The sequence below is a fragment of the Triturus cristatus genome, chromosome 4_1 (genome assembly GCF_964204655.1).
Source record: "Triturus cristatus chromosome 4_1, aTriCri1.1, whole genome shotgun sequence".
Classification (NCBI taxonomy): Eukaryota; Metazoa; Chordata; class Amphibia; order Caudata; family Salamandridae; genus Triturus; species Triturus cristatus.
The window spans coordinates 148,435,522-148,451,443 of NC_140585.1; the positions used below are offsets into that span (position 1 = coordinate 148,435,522).

The 15,922-nt window shown below is 43.7% G+C and overlaps 4 non-coding genes across 4 annotated transcripts; 2 read left to right on the forward strand and 2 right to left on the reverse strand.

Annotated features, from left to right (window-relative positions):
• Window positions 1–572: 572 nt before the first annotated feature.
• Window positions 573–645, reverse strand: TRNAK-UUU (transfer RNA lysine (anticodon UUU)). The gene has a single exon. It is a non-coding gene; the product is annotated as a tRNA-Lys (tRNA).
• Window positions 646–5,681: 5,036 nt separating this feature from the next.
• On the forward strand, window positions 5,682–5,753 carry TRNAQ-CUG (transfer RNA glutamine (anticodon CUG)). The gene has a single exon. It is a non-coding gene; the product is annotated as a tRNA-Gln (tRNA).
• A 648-nt stretch (window positions 5,754–6,401) lies between these two features.
• On the forward strand, window positions 6,402–6,474 carry TRNAT-UGU (transfer RNA threonine (anticodon UGU)). Its single transcript has one exon. It is a non-coding gene; the product is annotated as a tRNA-Thr (tRNA).
• Window positions 6,475–6,736: 262 nt separating this feature from the next.
• TRNAV-UAC (transfer RNA valine (anticodon UAC)) lies at window positions 6,737–6,809 on the reverse strand. The gene has a single exon. It is a non-coding gene; the product is annotated as a tRNA-Val (tRNA).
• Window positions 6,810–15,922: the final 9,113 nt, after the last annotated feature.

Sequence of the window (15,922 nt, forward strand, 5' to 3'; positions counted from 1 at the left end):
CGGCGATAATTTTATCGCCTGGCTTGATAATATGCCCCTTACTTGTTTATACTTTGACGTTTGCGGTGTCAGACGTGAGAGCGGAGCGTGTAGTTGTGCAGCTCAACGCTCAGCTCCTCGCAGTGTCCTCCGAATACTCCCTCCCTCCCTCCCCTCAGCTCATCTGCTGCCCTCTTCTTCCCCTATCACACTTTCCTGGTTTCCTTTTCCATATCCCTTTATGTTAAATTGTATCTCTTACCAAACTTCCAAACACCTCTGACAAAGCACTTATAAAGGTCCCATAGGTGAGACCTATTGGCTATGCCAATGCTTGTTATCCATTCTACTACCTTCCATGTTGTCTATTGCTTAAAAGCGTTGTCTGCAGCGCCCTCGTGTGGTCCTCCTCATATTGACAGGTACAGGGGCGCCAGGGGTTTGTTACAGCAGCCTGCACAATGTTAAGCAGAGTCATCCAAATAATTAAAAAAATACAGTTTACACCATGTAGACACCACGTATTTATAATAAAATGTAATCTCTTTTAGATTTTATTTTAGAAGGGAAATGTTATGGGGAAAAAAATGTACCGCCCGAACAGGGACTTGAACCCTGGACCCTCAGATTAAAAGTCTGATGCTCTACCGACTGAGCTATCCGGGCTTCTGAGAAGACAGGAGTCATACCCACACTATGTGCTTTGACGTTTGCAACTGGCATAGACTCTTTTTTTTTTTTAGAGAGAAGTAAAGGGAGCTAGGTTCCAATACTGTCGATCTGTATTCACTGTAGAATAAGGACGCAAAAAGCGTCATCTCAAGGTGCTTGCTGAAGCATTCCTCATAACGGGGCGCAGACAACAGATGAACACGACAGTACAAAGCATTTAATTAAATAAACGAGCACAGTCCTTTTCGCACATAGGCTACCCTTGGTGTTTCATAAAGTGTATTTCCGAAGTACAATAACAATTAAAATAGTAGAAGGCCGACTCACTGTTGTGGGAGGGGCCAGACTACGAGTCACGTGGGCCTCAGTGGCTTCCTACACAGGGCACAGGCCAGTGCAGAGTCTGTGCCAGTCAATACCGCAGCAGACGCTGAGGTGGCACCTGTAGGACGCAAAGAGGCAATGAACGTAAGAATGTCCTTTCCACAGTCACCACTCGAACCGCTGGATGTGTCTTTGTTTGCGTTCATTTTCCATAAAGCCGCATAAGTTCCAAAACTGCCAGCTAGCTCTCGTCGCCAATCAGCTACCTCCCTTTAACCGATCCCGATGAGCTTAACCAAATGCTGGGGCCAAAAAATCCTTGCATATAAATGAAAAAGAGAACATTGAAGTCCCTGCAAGGAAAGTGTGTTTGTCTAAAAAGCCAGGAATGGGGGATCCCAAGTACGTGAGACCGGCTGGAAACTAATGTTTGAGGTTTGCCTTCCCATCACACCCACGGATTGAATGTATAGGACAGGAGTATAACCTGTTCTGGGGTAGCCGAAATCGTGACAGTTTCAGAATATCTACCGGAAATAGATTTGCATACAACTAATCTAGTTGTGACCTACATTTTCACTGCTTATCTGTGCAACTCGTCATGGCTTTGCCCATCGGGGGACAACAATGCACATCCCTACCAACAGAACCAATAGGGTGCTCAGCTTCCGTGTAAAGGTAGCAGCTATTTGGAAACATCCTGTGGTACAGTAACTACCTACCAGCAGCAACAATATTTAGGATTGCTAGAACAGGGGACACAAAGTATTTATTTATGTGTTTTTATATAGCGCGTGCTTTACCTGTAGGTGTCAGAGCGCTTTACGATAGAACCAGTTACATTACTTAAGGACTTCAGGAACATGAATTACATATAAAATGCGAAACCGATACATGCATCTAAACACAAAATAAAATGTTACAATGGTGTGTGCAAGAGATGTGCACAATTTAAACTAACAGCATATATATAATCTACCAATAATGGTGAGGAGTGAGCGCAAAGAATATAGAAATAGCATAGCATTATGAGAGACAGGTTGGTCAAGCTACTCGCAGGATGGAAGTATGCCCAAACGGCAACAAGTTCTATATCATGGGTTCTGGAGGTGGAGGGGAGCTGTTTGATGTAGAACACACAGCATGGGGATGATGTTGTGGCCTCCTCTGGCACTGAGGGCATCTCCACGGCAGCAGCAGAGATCCCCGGTTGCCTGCAGGGTGTCATTAAGGGTATGGTAGTTTCCTTATGTGTTGCTTGACCCAGCACACGGACTGGGGTTCAAGACGGGGGGGTGGTGGCTAAGTGGGACGTCAAAGTCAGAGGGGGCCGCAGGCTTATCTTTGGCGCCAAGTTGGTGTTTCCATGTTGGTTGCGGCAGTCTCCCAACTACCAATCGGCTGGGCACAGCCGGGAACCAGCAGTGGACCTGGGGACACACGCCAGAAGATCAGTGGCACTCTCCTGACCACTAGTCAGCTGTGCACAGCATGGTTAAAACCATTATGATTTCCTTAGTGACTACTATGCCTAGGCAGGCAAAATCTCTTGTGTTGATCCATGCATTCTCTTCGGATGACAAAACAGTCCCATCCCTGCTCCATATTTAACCTACTATCAGTTGCACTGGAGCCTAGGGATGGGGTAGAGATGCGTGGCAGGAATATGAGGAGAAATGTGGTTGGCCCAAATAAAAAAAAAAAAACAGACAATGAAGTGAGGACCTAGAGTCTGATAGCTCTTCCATTTGTAAAGTTTCAGGACACAGAGTTCCAAATAATACAGCACCTCAACCATGAACTGCAAAACTCCAGAGATTGAAAACAAGGTCGGTTGCACACATCACCATCCCCAAAGAAAGTAACGGATTAGATTTGCTTTTAAAAACAGATTGGGGCTATAAGTGGGTGGAGCCAAAAAGCGTTATCTGTTGCAAACGGAACAGAGTATCATCTCCGCTAAACCTTTGGTCTGCCTGCCTCATTTATAGTTTAACGAACCAGCAGCATACTGCCAATGGAGCAACCATTGGCTCTGACAATGGAAAGCTTTGTCTGATACCTAGACAGAGCAGGGACCTTTGGAGGAAGGGCATTACATCGGGGGATGGTGTAATAGTAGCAAGTATCAAGGAGCATATTATCAAGAAACGGCGTTACAATTATCGCCGCTTTAGCGGCAGAAAACTGACGCTAAAGCGGCGATAATTGGCTTGATAATTCCCATAAAAGCCCATGTTCTGGTGTCAACATGGGCTTCTATTGGAATTCTCTGCGGCATATTATCAAGCCCATTATCGCCGCTTTAGCGGCAGTTTTCTGCCGCTAAAGCGGCGATGATTTTAACGCCGTGCTTGATAATATGTCCCTCAGTTAGGAATTCCTTTTTTAAAAAATGTTCTCTTATCACTCTTTTGAGTCCCAATTAAAGTGTGTACACTCTAGCCACATAATATTATGGTGGTCAGCACACATGAGCTGCACTAAAGTAATCTAGTAAAAGGCTTACAGACATAATGTGCTATGACCTGCACCATCTGCTACCAGTGATATCACAAATTTCCTGATTCGGTCAGATGCTCACAAATACATTTTGTCTTTAGCGACTAAAACAATTCCTGATGTGTACACAAGTAGCATCCTGTGAAATTAAGTATGTAATTATTTGTATAGCACATCTAGCTGAAAGGAGCTGGATCACTGTACTATTGACAATCGAAAGTCGGCCACTTCAGTTAAAAGTGTGGATACTGAAGATGCGGATGGATGCCAGGGGTATGAGTGGATGCAAGGTCTTGGGCTTGATGCTAGGGCATAGTTTGCTTGGATATGTATTCATTAAGCCATTCTTTTATAGCGCTCTGTGAGGCATTTGAAAGTGTGGATGGGGTGAAAATGTGTGTAAAGCAGAGCAAGTGAGGAGGACAGATGACGAGAGGCTGTTGAGCAAGAGGAAAGTTGATCTGAGGCTGAGGTTTTCATCTGCCCCATTTCATACCAGCCTGGACAGTGTTTTAATGTCCTTGTCATTAGAAAAATATGGACAATCATTTAAAGTTGTTTTTCCTTTATCAGTACATACATTAAATAGTGTTTGTAAGAAGATAATGCTTTAAAATGTGTTCTGCAGTTGCCTTAATGACCCCTGGCTGATAATTAGGGTAAACAAAGACAAAAAGGTTATGTTAAAAATGAACACAGACTATTTCTTCTAAGGTTCTATTTAAGAATCATGACAAGCCTCTCCAGAATCTTAGAGAGATTGGGGAGCAGGGTCAAGACTGATTTGCATATAGCTGAATCCAAACTGGGGTGGGCTGGTGAGTTAAAAACGATGGAGTTAACCCAGATCTGTGACTGGAGGTGAATGTTTGACAATGTTCGGCATTCTGCCCATCATCTCTAAGTGTTGCTAGAATCTTAAAAAGTAAATAGATGGATTGTATCTTCTGGGTAAGGTGGCAACCCTAAGATCTCGTGAATAAGTGGGTTTGTGAAGTGAGGTAGTTCTCATAAAAGTATTTTTAATTTCTAGTCACATGAATTTGATTTCTCTTAAAAATACCAATAGTCTGTCAATTAGTAGTGGTCTGCAATTTATCAACTAGAAGCCAAAGTCTCCCTTGTCAAAAGATTAGTTTGAACCCCTGCACTGTCACGCCATAAAATGCAGATAAACGAGCAATGCCCTGTTTGCGGCAGTTTTATCAAGATGACTGCTTATTAAAAAAACCCGTCTAAAATAGAGAGACCCCTTAGCTCCTGGTTGGCCCCTGGTTCTATTCTTTATACCTGTTTCTCGGCGAAAGCTTATATATAGTCAGTGTAACTGATGAGCTATCTTCATACCTCTGCATTAAGCACGCTCTGCATTAAGTTACCTCTGCATTAAGCTCTACAACCGAACCGTTTACCGAATCGGTATCCATTTCCCAAAACATTTTCAGAAGCCTTAACAAACCCACGTGAGTTGATTTAAAACTGCGCGTGGTCAATGGGCATTAACCGTTCACGCGGCGTGTTCCTTGAAAACTTGTCTCAGACTCTTTAGTCTTTAGGGCGGAGGTGAGGGGGGGGAGTAATAGTTTCATTTACAGCGCATGCCAAATTGCTCTCTTAGATGATGCATAGTGCGCTCTTGCTCTATCCAGTGTGTCTTTGTTTTTACTCCTGCAATGTGTGTTCCTTTAACTGTATTTCGACGGAGCTATTGGTCAGTATTGTTGTGGCCCTGAGGGTCGGATACCGTCTTTAGTGGTATCCTGCACGCTAAACTGCGTGTTTAGACGCCATTTTAGAACACACAGGGAATGGACTGCGTCACCAGGCGCCATCTTGAGGTACAGACTCCGACGTAAATGAGAGGCAGCGATTAGCTCGCGCAGCTGGCTCTCGTGTCGGGGGATAGCGCGCGCCTAATAGGGGTTACACGAGTAAATGTGAGGGTAGTGATGGGTGCGGGAGGGGTTTATAGGGCCCTATAGCACTAGTATTATTCCATTTGAGTGTAAATCACTATGCGATATACGTCTTTGAATAAACTATAATACAAGTAGTCGAGATGAAGGATATTTTTTTCCGGCTAACAAAAAAGTTTGTGGTTATGTGCAACATTTGGTCGCTTGCAATTTAAAACATTGGAATAGCTACCGGATACTGCTTTTATCGCTTGTTTTATAACCAGTACAGAGACTATTTTTTCATGTGGTTCCATGGTGTAATGGTTAGCACTCTGGACTCTGAATCCAGCGATCCGAGTTCAAATCTCGGTGGGACCTGTAGTTTTTTTAGTGCAAGCTTGAACAATTTAAATTAAAGAGCTGAATTAAAAGGTTTCTTATGAATATTTTGCTCATTGTCCTCCTTGGCCACTGCCCGGATTTATTGAAATAAAACTCTCCCACTCAGACGCTAACGAATCCACGTCGTTTCTATGTTTCATGTTTTTAAACTGTCTGAAAAATTAAAACAATGGCTAAATAAATTCTTCCCGATCAGTCCCTGAAATTATCACACCTACTCATTTTCACCCTAAGTTAACATTGTAGCCAAGTGTCTGTTTCGTATAATATGGAGTTTGTTGAACTGTGTTTACGCACCCTTTCGAATACACGAATAGAGAATTGTCACAGGTGTAACAGTTGAAGGGGCTGCTCTCGCAACTTTGTTTTCATCGCGTTCTCTTGAAAGTGCCATCCTAATTTCGTGTCTGTGATAGCCCATGCCCCTCATGGAAGGATTGTGCGTCAGACCTTACTTTTCTTTTCCATATAAAATTCCATTTCAAATCACTATAGGGGTAGAGTGCCGGAGGCGTAAACTCAGCCCGCTGTTGTATTTTACACATGACTCAAGCATCATATGACTGGGTGCACCGTGTTCAGGGAGCGCAAGAAAGAAATGAGCACTGGCGCGTTGTGCAACATGGCTCCATAGCTCAGGGGTTAGAGCACTGGTCTTGTAAACCAGGGGTCGCGAGTTCAAATCTCGCTGGGGCCTTGTTCATTTTTAATTTTTTTTTCCGTTATACAATATTTATAGATGGCTCTTATTTATAACATCTGATGTTTACAGAATACAAAATCAAAAAGAATTACCCGAGACGCTTTTGGAAACACAAGCAGCTTTATTACATTTATTGATAAAAGAGTTACGGGCCAGATATAGTAAATGTTTTTGATGGCTGCTAATAAAATGTACATTTTTAATATTGAAACAATATCTACAAGCTACATACAAATTGTTTATATAAAAAAAAAGGTGGTTCCACTGGGGATCGAACCCAGGACCTTCTGCGTGTAAAGCAGACGTGATAACCACTACACTATGAAACCTGCCGTTTGATTGACCGACCGTATACCATGGTGTGTAAACCACCGTGTATTTGCTGTGTAAGAGAAAGATAGGAAAAGGTGCCGGAATTTAAAGGCAGAGGGATGGGACTACGACTAGAAAGGACGAACACAAGAGCAATTTCAGAAAGTGAGATAACAAACTAAAGGCATATATCTAAAGAAGGCTTTCTACCAGACCCAGCCAAAGCAGAGGAGGAAAAGGCTAGACCAAAAAGAAGCATCAGGCTTCTGGTTTCCAAACGAATAATTCAAATAACAATTACAGCAATTAAAATTACACAACATGACCTTTGGCCTGATAAGTATTATCATGCTGGCCAAATAACATGTAATCTTTCAATGACTAAAATAGAATGAAGATCAATTAAAAATGGTATTATGTTGCTAATGGCATGCCATTGCTACGGAGCACTGCGACTCTAACCCGAAAGGGTTGCCATCTTTCCTAGAAAAACACACCAGGCCATTTTTCACTTTTTGAGTTTCTGCAAAGCCTGAGATTTGCTACTCGAAGAGAACACTGTATAAGCCATTCTGTCTTTGTTTACTTTAATTAGCAATGAGGGATTATTTTTTTAAAGTACATACCGATAAAGGGCAAAACTCATGCCTTAGGTGTTTTTTTTACATTTTTGTACCAGATGGGATATTAAAATGACAGTTATGCCAGTAAAAAAATGTCCTGGTGGCACCCCTATATAATGTACGGTTCAAATAAAAAGGATTCTCTAAATTTGTATCAGACTTCCACTAAGTAAAACTAGCACGCGAGTCATCTGTCTGCTACATACGTCAGACGCTGCCTCCCAATGAAGGGGCCCCATAGTCAATATGTTCAATAATGATGGCATTTAAGGGCATCATATCATGTTCAATATTTCAAAGTGATTGCACCCCATTTTGACAAATAATACTGTCCTAAAGCAGCACCATGGGGCTAGTTGTTTTTATAGGTCTTGTCTACAAAACGTCGCCAGCTGGCTGATTGCGAAAAGACCTACTGTCAGCATGCAGTGGGGTTAGAATCCCCCACCCCCATTGTTTTCCAATGGTTGCCATTCTTTTCAATCTCATTAGCTTCCTTTTCATTGGTTTGGTTGTGTAGACCTTTCCTCCTCTTCTTTTGTCAGTCCCTCCCCTGGAGTATAGACTCATTACATATATCCTTCCACTGCTTACTTTTAAGGCACTACTTTTCCCCCTTTTTGGTTAAGCATTCCACAAAGTGCATGTGGTTTCAAGCTGTCTCTCTTGTGTCCTTCTCTTAACCCCTCCTCCAAACTCCGTTTTGCTTTCTCTCACCTGAGTCATTCTCATACATGCCCACCGTGTTGCACTCACCCTTGTGTCCTTCTCCCCTGCATTGTTATCTCCCTTATGTTCTTTTCTCTCGAATGGTGGTGCCACCTCCCACGTACCTCGTTCCTGTGGCTGCCCCTAGACCGCCGGAGGTCTTTTTCTTTTAATATTATAAATTTTTTTTGGTGCAGCAGGCAGCAAATTGCTGCAAGCGCGTCTGTTTTAAAAGCTCTTTTGCACTACTTCTATTTCTATTTTTTTATTTTGCCGATCCAAGTGATCAAAGGTGAGTTCTATTGGCTTTGTCAATGCTTGTTTGTCTTTTTTATCATTGCCGTGCTGCTTCTGGTGCTTTGTGTTTTTGTCTTACGAATTGTCGTTTTCGCCATTTTGAGTTGTGTGAACTATTTTGTGTTTAGTTCTCGGCTACAGACAAACCTATTGTTTCAACCATAAAACATATGTTAACGGGTTTTTGATCAGCGCTTTGCTCTTGATTAATAGCTTTATCTTCTGTCTCAACTGCCTGCTCCTGGTTTGGTGGCTTTCTTTCCCATACTTTCATTTGTCTTGCCCAGGAATTGTTCGGCCTGACAATGTTCCGACTGGATGAGTTCAAGTCAGTGACTTGACTGGATGAGTTGTATTCTTCCTCTACATTCTTGATAGGACTTACATTTTTTTTCTTCTATTCAGCACTTAAAAGCAGTGAATGTGTTCCCCACTGTTCTCTACTCTTTTTTATTAATGCGTGTACATCGGCGGCAATCTTAGGCCGTGTTCTTTAATAGAAAACCCATTGCAAGATTGCAAATCATGTACGCATGTGCATCCTGAAATAGACATACATATATGATTCGGGACAAAAACATTGACTAAGTCAATATCTCAGCCTTTCAGAGGCATGGCCTACTGGCTTTGCCTATGCTTTTCTCTATAACAGGTTAGGGCTATCTCCTACTCCCCTCATTGTCTAGTTCAGGGGTCATTAGCCATCTATGACTCCTTCCACCTCACTATAGGAGCCCAGATGCGTCGACCCAGGAGTCTCCCTCTTTTACCCTTTCTCTCATAGATAGCTCTTTCCAGGGTAAACGTTGAGAGCAACCGCGCAAGCCAGTGCTGAAATATTGGGGGTGCCGGGTCCAGCCAGGCAGAGGCAATACAAATCCGTACTACGCCCATAGCCAGGAAGAGAAATTGATAAGATGGATCTTGTGCTTCATTGCTGCCAACTCCAAGAAGTATCAGAGCCGGGGTTAGCGTAACTTTCAAACCTAGTGTCAAATCAAGAAATTTCTTAATGGAGTCTATCAGGGTTGCAAGATGTGAACAGGTCGCAAACATGTGTACAAGGTCAGCCTCTGGCGAGTCGCACCGTGGGCATCTGATTCCTACCTGCCCGCCCCACTGTGCAATCCTCGCCGGGGTGTAATAAAGTGCAAATATGGTTTTGTGGTGCTGTGCTTGAAGCCCTGCCGAACACACCATCGTCTGACCCAATTCTAAAGAGTCGAGAAACTTCTCCGGTTCGACACCTACCCGTTCCGCCCATTTACCCGCATGTTTTTCCAGATTGTCTTGTTTAAGTGCTACTAACTCAGCATATATTAATCTTATAATGCACTTCCTGCTGTCTCTGATGATATTGATAACTTTAATTTTACCAAACCCATTAAACCCCTCCACATTCTTACTAAAAAAGCTTTGCAGCTGCAAGAATTTGAAGAAGTTACACATATCTAGCCCATACTCCGTCTGAATATCACTAAACTGACGAAAACCTTCCAACTGTATTAGATCCCCAACATTCCGAACCCCCCGCCCCGCCCAATCCGTCATAATTCCATCAGAGAATATTTCAGGAAACATAGGATTTTTATAAAGCTGAGTATAATAATTGATCCTCCCAAGACCAGTCTTCTTTTTAAGTGCAGCCCAGATTTTAAAGGTGGCCAGTAAAGTCCTAAATTTTGTCTTCTTATAATAACTGGGCTCGCTAAATTTCAGAAAACAATTCACTGCTTGGTCCCCGAGCAATAGCTTGTACACATCAGGGAGCCCTGCTTCATCCGCGGAGTCGGTAGGGCATGTACCAAATAAGATACTCATATACTGGAGAGCCGCTGCCCAATAATAAGTTTTAAAATCAGGAACGGCAAAGCCCCCCTCTTTCCCTAGGGAGTGACATATAACCTGAGGGCCCTCCTAGTTTTCCCATGCGCCCAGATAAATCGGTTTACTATGTTCTCCAAAGCTGCAAACCAGGGTTTTTCGAATTCTATCGGTATTGCCCTAAACAAGTAAAGTATGTTCGGTAAAAACCCCCATTTTAACCACATTGCAGCGGCCCACTAGTGACATGTGTAAATTATTAAATCTGTCAAAATCAGTTTTCGCCTTCCTGATTACCGGCTCGATGTTCCTTGCAATCAAGTTCCCCAGCTCCGGCGTGATGGTAATACCGAAATACACAGCTGGTCAGTTACTCGCGGCTCAGCCATAATAACATGTCTATTCTTAATAATCTGAGTTTTTGACTTGTTAAGTGCGTACCTTGAAAATCTACCAAAATCCTGTGCTACCACCTCCACCACAGTAAGCGCAGTTGAAGGATTCACCGTGACGATGGCGACATCGTCCGCTTAGGCCAATACTTTGGATTCCAGATCCTGACACACAATAGGCTTAATTCCATTATTGGACTTCAGTAGTCGTATTAGGGGATCTATACACATGGCGAAAAGGAGGGGTGAGCACGGGCAGCCCTGCCTTGTTCCATGCTCAATAAAGAAAGGTGCTGTGAAGCCCCCATTCAGTCTTAGGCGAGCTGTAGGTGCTCTATACAAAACCTGGATGGCTTTGATAAAACCTTCCCCGAGACCAAACCATTTCAGAGTCTCCCACAGGAAGTCCCAGGAGACCCTATCAAATGCCTTCTCGGTGTCCAAAAGCATAGCAGCCATAGGGTCCCCTGAGACCTGCATTACATCAAAAGGTGTTATTACTCGGCAAATATGCTGCATTGTTCCCCGCCCAGGTATAAACCTGTGTTGACAAGGGTAAATTATTTTCCTAATAATACCATTTAGTCTTGTTGCCATAGCCTTCGAGAAAATTTTAACATCGCTATTTAAAAGGGTTATTGGCCTATATGAACCTGGCTCCCTTGGTGGTTGGTCTTTTAAAAAAAAAATTACAATATCCGCCCCTGCCCATGCCTCAGGAGCAGAACCACCCTTTTGAGCTTGACGGATAAACTCAGTCAGGTCAAGTCCAAGTATATCTGCAAAAGTTTTATAAAACTCTAGTGGGATCTGATCTGGGCCAGCAGCCTTACTAGATGGTAGGCTTTGCAATGCACCCGTTATCTCCTCCTGAGTCAAAACAGCCTCGAGAGTCTCCTTATCTACTGAATCAATCCCCTGCAAGGGTATTTTATCTAAATACTCTTGAATTATATTCAGCGCCTTCGAGGGTTCCTTACTATAAAGCCGTTGATAAAATTGCCAGACCGCCTCCCAAAGCCTCGAGGAATCAGCTACTATACTCCCATTATTATCCAAAATTTCAGCTATCTCTCCTGCAGTAATCTTTTGTCTTAATCTTACAGCAAGGATATGCCCCACCCGCTCGCTAAATTCATGGCAGTGCTCTCTTTTTGCCAAGGTTTCCGCAGCTTTGACAGTAATCTGTTCTCCAGCATCAGCCTTAATTGAGGCCAATTGAAGCAGTATATCCTCAATTGGTCTACACATATTGATGGCTGTAGCAAGATCCTCCTCTATCCTAACCAGGTTTTCCCTAATTACTTCCTCTTGCTGTGCCGCCTTCTTCTGCCAGTACATACTATAGCTCATTGTTTCACCTCTGACCCCCACTTAAAAGCATCCAAACTACCCCAGTGCGTGCGCTTTCCCTATTAAAATCCCCAAATTCTTTAATCCACCCCTTCATATGAGACACATATTCTGGATCTTGTAAGAACCCCCGTTCAAAGGTCCAACTCCGTTCTTGCCTTACCACCCCAGCGAGAGTGACTGTGAGAACTAGCGAATTATGATCCGAAAGTATCCGGGGATACTTCTCTATCTTGAGCTTTGAAATAAAATGGTGCGACACAAAAAAATAATCAAGTTGTGAGATAGCCTTATGAGGTGCCGAAAAAAACGTACTACTGGGATCTTCGGATTTTAAATAAGCCCATGCATCAGTGATACCATTGTTCCTAATTAAGTTTGTAAGAGCTGCGGAGACCCTACTTTTCCTATCGTGATATCCGCCTCCCGAGTTACCCCAGCGCACACCCAACCCATTAATGTTCAAATCCCCACAGACTATTACTGGCATGGGCCAGGTTGCAAGTTCAGTATCCAAAAGTTCGAGAGCCTCAGGGTCATCATCAGTTGATCTGTACACAGAGCAGATTGTGAATATTTCACCACCCACCGAACATTCAGCCTTGGCCAGCAGCCCCATCTATCGGCTAGCTTTCTTTTAACCTTTATATCACTCCTACGAGTAAGGATTGCAACCCCTCTTGAACGGGTGCCTTGTTTAGTATTCACCATAAGCTTGTATCCATGCTGTTCAAGGATGCTGCCTCTGGTACCCTCTATGTGAATTTCTTGAACACAAAGTATATCGATTCGTAAAGTTTTAAACAGGATCGCAGCCTTTGGCCTTTTACCTTGATCATTTAATCCGCAAACGTTAACTGAAGCTATTCGCAGACTCATTATGTTATGTTATTATGTTGACAGTTCCTACGCGCAACCACCAAAATTCCCATGCATTTGTTCGAGATGCACAGCATGTGTAAAATCTTTTCAGAGAGCCTTTGTTTGCGACTGTGACAGTTAGCATTTAGCCGCTGTGGTCTGCCTGAGCGTTCCGGGGTTGAGGAGTGGTCATGCACGCCAGTCTCCGCTTAAGGATTTTCAGGGCCTAGGGCAAGAAATAATTTGGGAGCCCCTATTTCTACAATGTTCGATTTTTTACCAAAGATAAGCGAATTCAACCCCAATGATGCAAAACAATATCGAACTTTATGTTAAAGGTTGAGATAGAGAAATAGACAGGAGTGAGACAGAGAGAGAGTTCACTCTCTCTAGAGTTCCTTTTGAAGGTGGGAGCCCTGGGCAATTGCCCAATTTGCCGCTAACTTAAAATGTCTCTGATGCAGGTAAGGGTAAGGGACACAACATGATGCGGCTGACAGCCGCCAATAAGGGGGTATTATGGTCTCTTTCAACTTCCATGAGTCAGTGCCTGTATGTGATTGGACCTGCCATAGTGCTTCGGGGTAGGGGACTATGGAGGGTTACCTGCTTCCAGCACTTTGATTCATGTGCAGGCCTGTACAGTCTCTGAAAATAGTAGGGAAAACTCTGTATCAGCAAAGAAAAAACGTAACTTTAACTTTATGTAGCAAAGGTCCGCAGTGCAGTGACCTCACCGTGTAGCCACCAATCATAACTTAGCATAATCAAGTCTGCATAGTAGCAAGTGTCCCCTTCTTTGCTGCTCTATCAGATACTCATCTGATACCCTCTCAAATCCCCCTGTGTTTAAAGCATAACGTTCATTATATAGGTGCAATTTTATTGTAGTGAATTATCCGATATTGGCTTATATGCTTGCTCTTTGCTTAATTTTATCATAGCTTCAGTATTTGTAGGTCTCGGCTCCAGACAGCTCATACGCTGTCTGGTAAGAGGCATGTTGTATATACTTTGTGGGCTTCAGCCCGTCCCTACACTTACCACCTGCCATACAATGCTGAAACAAATTGACATTGACAAGGCCAATAGCTGTCATTGCAGAGACTGATTGGGTTTGCCAATGCTTGTTGTTTAACAGCGTTCACATTTTGAAGATTGTGAAGTGCCAGCCCATGTTTATTCCCTGAGGCAGTTAGGATCCCATACAGAGAGGAGGAGGCAGATTGTCTAATTAGCTGACGTACATGATAGAAGCACACTTTGCTTGTGCAGGCCACAACAGGCCACGACTGGCCAATATTTTCTTGTACTTTGTTTTTTTCTGTTACAATTACAGAAACTCAGGGCCATAATTATGAGGCCAGTTGCGTTGTATCATGCAACGTGGTGCAGACACGACACAACTCAACAAGCATTGGCATAGCCAATAGGTCTCGCCTTTGGGAACTTATAAGTGTTTAGACAGAGATATTAACTTTACCTATGTCTTTAAGCTGTGCTTTACAGAAGTCTGCAGCATGCTAAAAAGTTATAATAAAGGAGTGTCAGAAGCATTTTTGTTACCTTAGATATGACCAAAAAAACGTTATGTACAACTGAACAACCATATTAAAAAAGTATTAAAAATAATGTCTTGAGTTTTTTGTCCTTTCAGTGCTGGCAACTTGTATCTGCCTGTCCCAATGGTTGCTTGTTGTGGGTTTTTTTGTTATGGAGGAGCATAAATAACAGGAGGGTGAAGGTCAGTCAGTTAGTCAGTTAGTGAGCATGAGTGAGAGAGTCAGTCAGTGAGAGAGTCAGTCAGTGAGAGAGTGAGTGAGTCAGTCAGTGAGAGTGAGAGTCAGTCAGTGAGAGAGTGAGAGTCTGTCAGTGAGAGTGACTCAGTGAGAGTGAGTCAGTCTGTCAGTGAGAGTGAGCCAGTCAGTCAGTGAGAGAGAGTGGGTGAGTCTGTCAGCGAGAGAGTGAGAGAGTCTGTCAGTGAGTGAGTCTGTCAGTGAGAGTCTGTCAGTCAGTGAGAGTGAGTCTGTCAGTCAGTGTGAGTGAGACAGTCAGTGAGAGTGAGTCTCTCAGTCAGTGAGAGTGAGTGAGTCTGTCAGTGAGAGAGTCTGTCAGTGAGAGAGTGAGAGTGAGTCAGTCAGTGAGAGTGAGTCTGTCAGTCAGAGTGAGAGAGTGAGTCTGTCAGTCAGTGAGAGTGAGTCTGTCAGTCAGTGAGAGTGAGTGAGTCAGTCAGTCAGTGAGAGTGAGTCAGTCAGTGAGAGAAAGTGAGTCAGTCAGTCAGTGAGAGTGAGTCTGTCAGTCAGTCAGTGAGAGACTCTGTCAGTGAGAGTCTGTCAGTCAGTGAGAGTGAGTGAGTCAGTCAGTGAGAGTGAGTGAGTGAGTCAGTCAGTGAGAGAGAGTGAGTGAGTCAGTCAGTGAGAGAGTCAGAGAGTCTGTCAGGGAGAGTGAGTCTGTCAGTCAGTGAGAGAGAGTGAGAGTGAGTGGTAGAGTCTGTCAGTGAGAGTGAGTCTGTCAGTCAGTGAGAGTGAGTCAGTCAGTCAGTGAGAGAGAGTCTGTCAGTCTGTGAGAGAGTCTGTCAGTCAGTGAGAGAGAGTGAGTCAGTCATTGAGAGAGAGAGTGGGAGAGTCTGTCAGTGAGAGTGAGTCTGTCAGTCAGTGAGAGAGAGTGAGAGAGAGTGGGAGAGTCTCTCAGTGAGGGTCTGTCAGTGAGAGTGAGTCTGTCAGTCAGTGAGAGTGAGTCTGTCAGTCTCTGAGTGAGTCAGTCAGTCAGTGAGAGTGAGTCTGTCAGTCAGTGAGAGAGAGTCTGTCAGTCAGTGAGTCAGCCAGTGAGTGAGAGAGAGTGGGAGAGTCTGTCAGTCAGTGAGAGTCTGTCAGTGAGAGTGAGTCAGTCAGTGAGAGTCTGTCAGTGAGAGTGAGTGAGTCAGTCAGTCAGTGAGAGAGTGGGAGAGTCAGTCAGTGAGAGAGTCTGTCAGAGTGAGTCAGTCAGTGAGAGTGAGTGAGTCAGTCAGTGAGAGAGTGGGAGAGTCAGTGAGAGAGTGAGAGAGTCTGTCAGTGAGAGTGAGTCAGTGAGAGT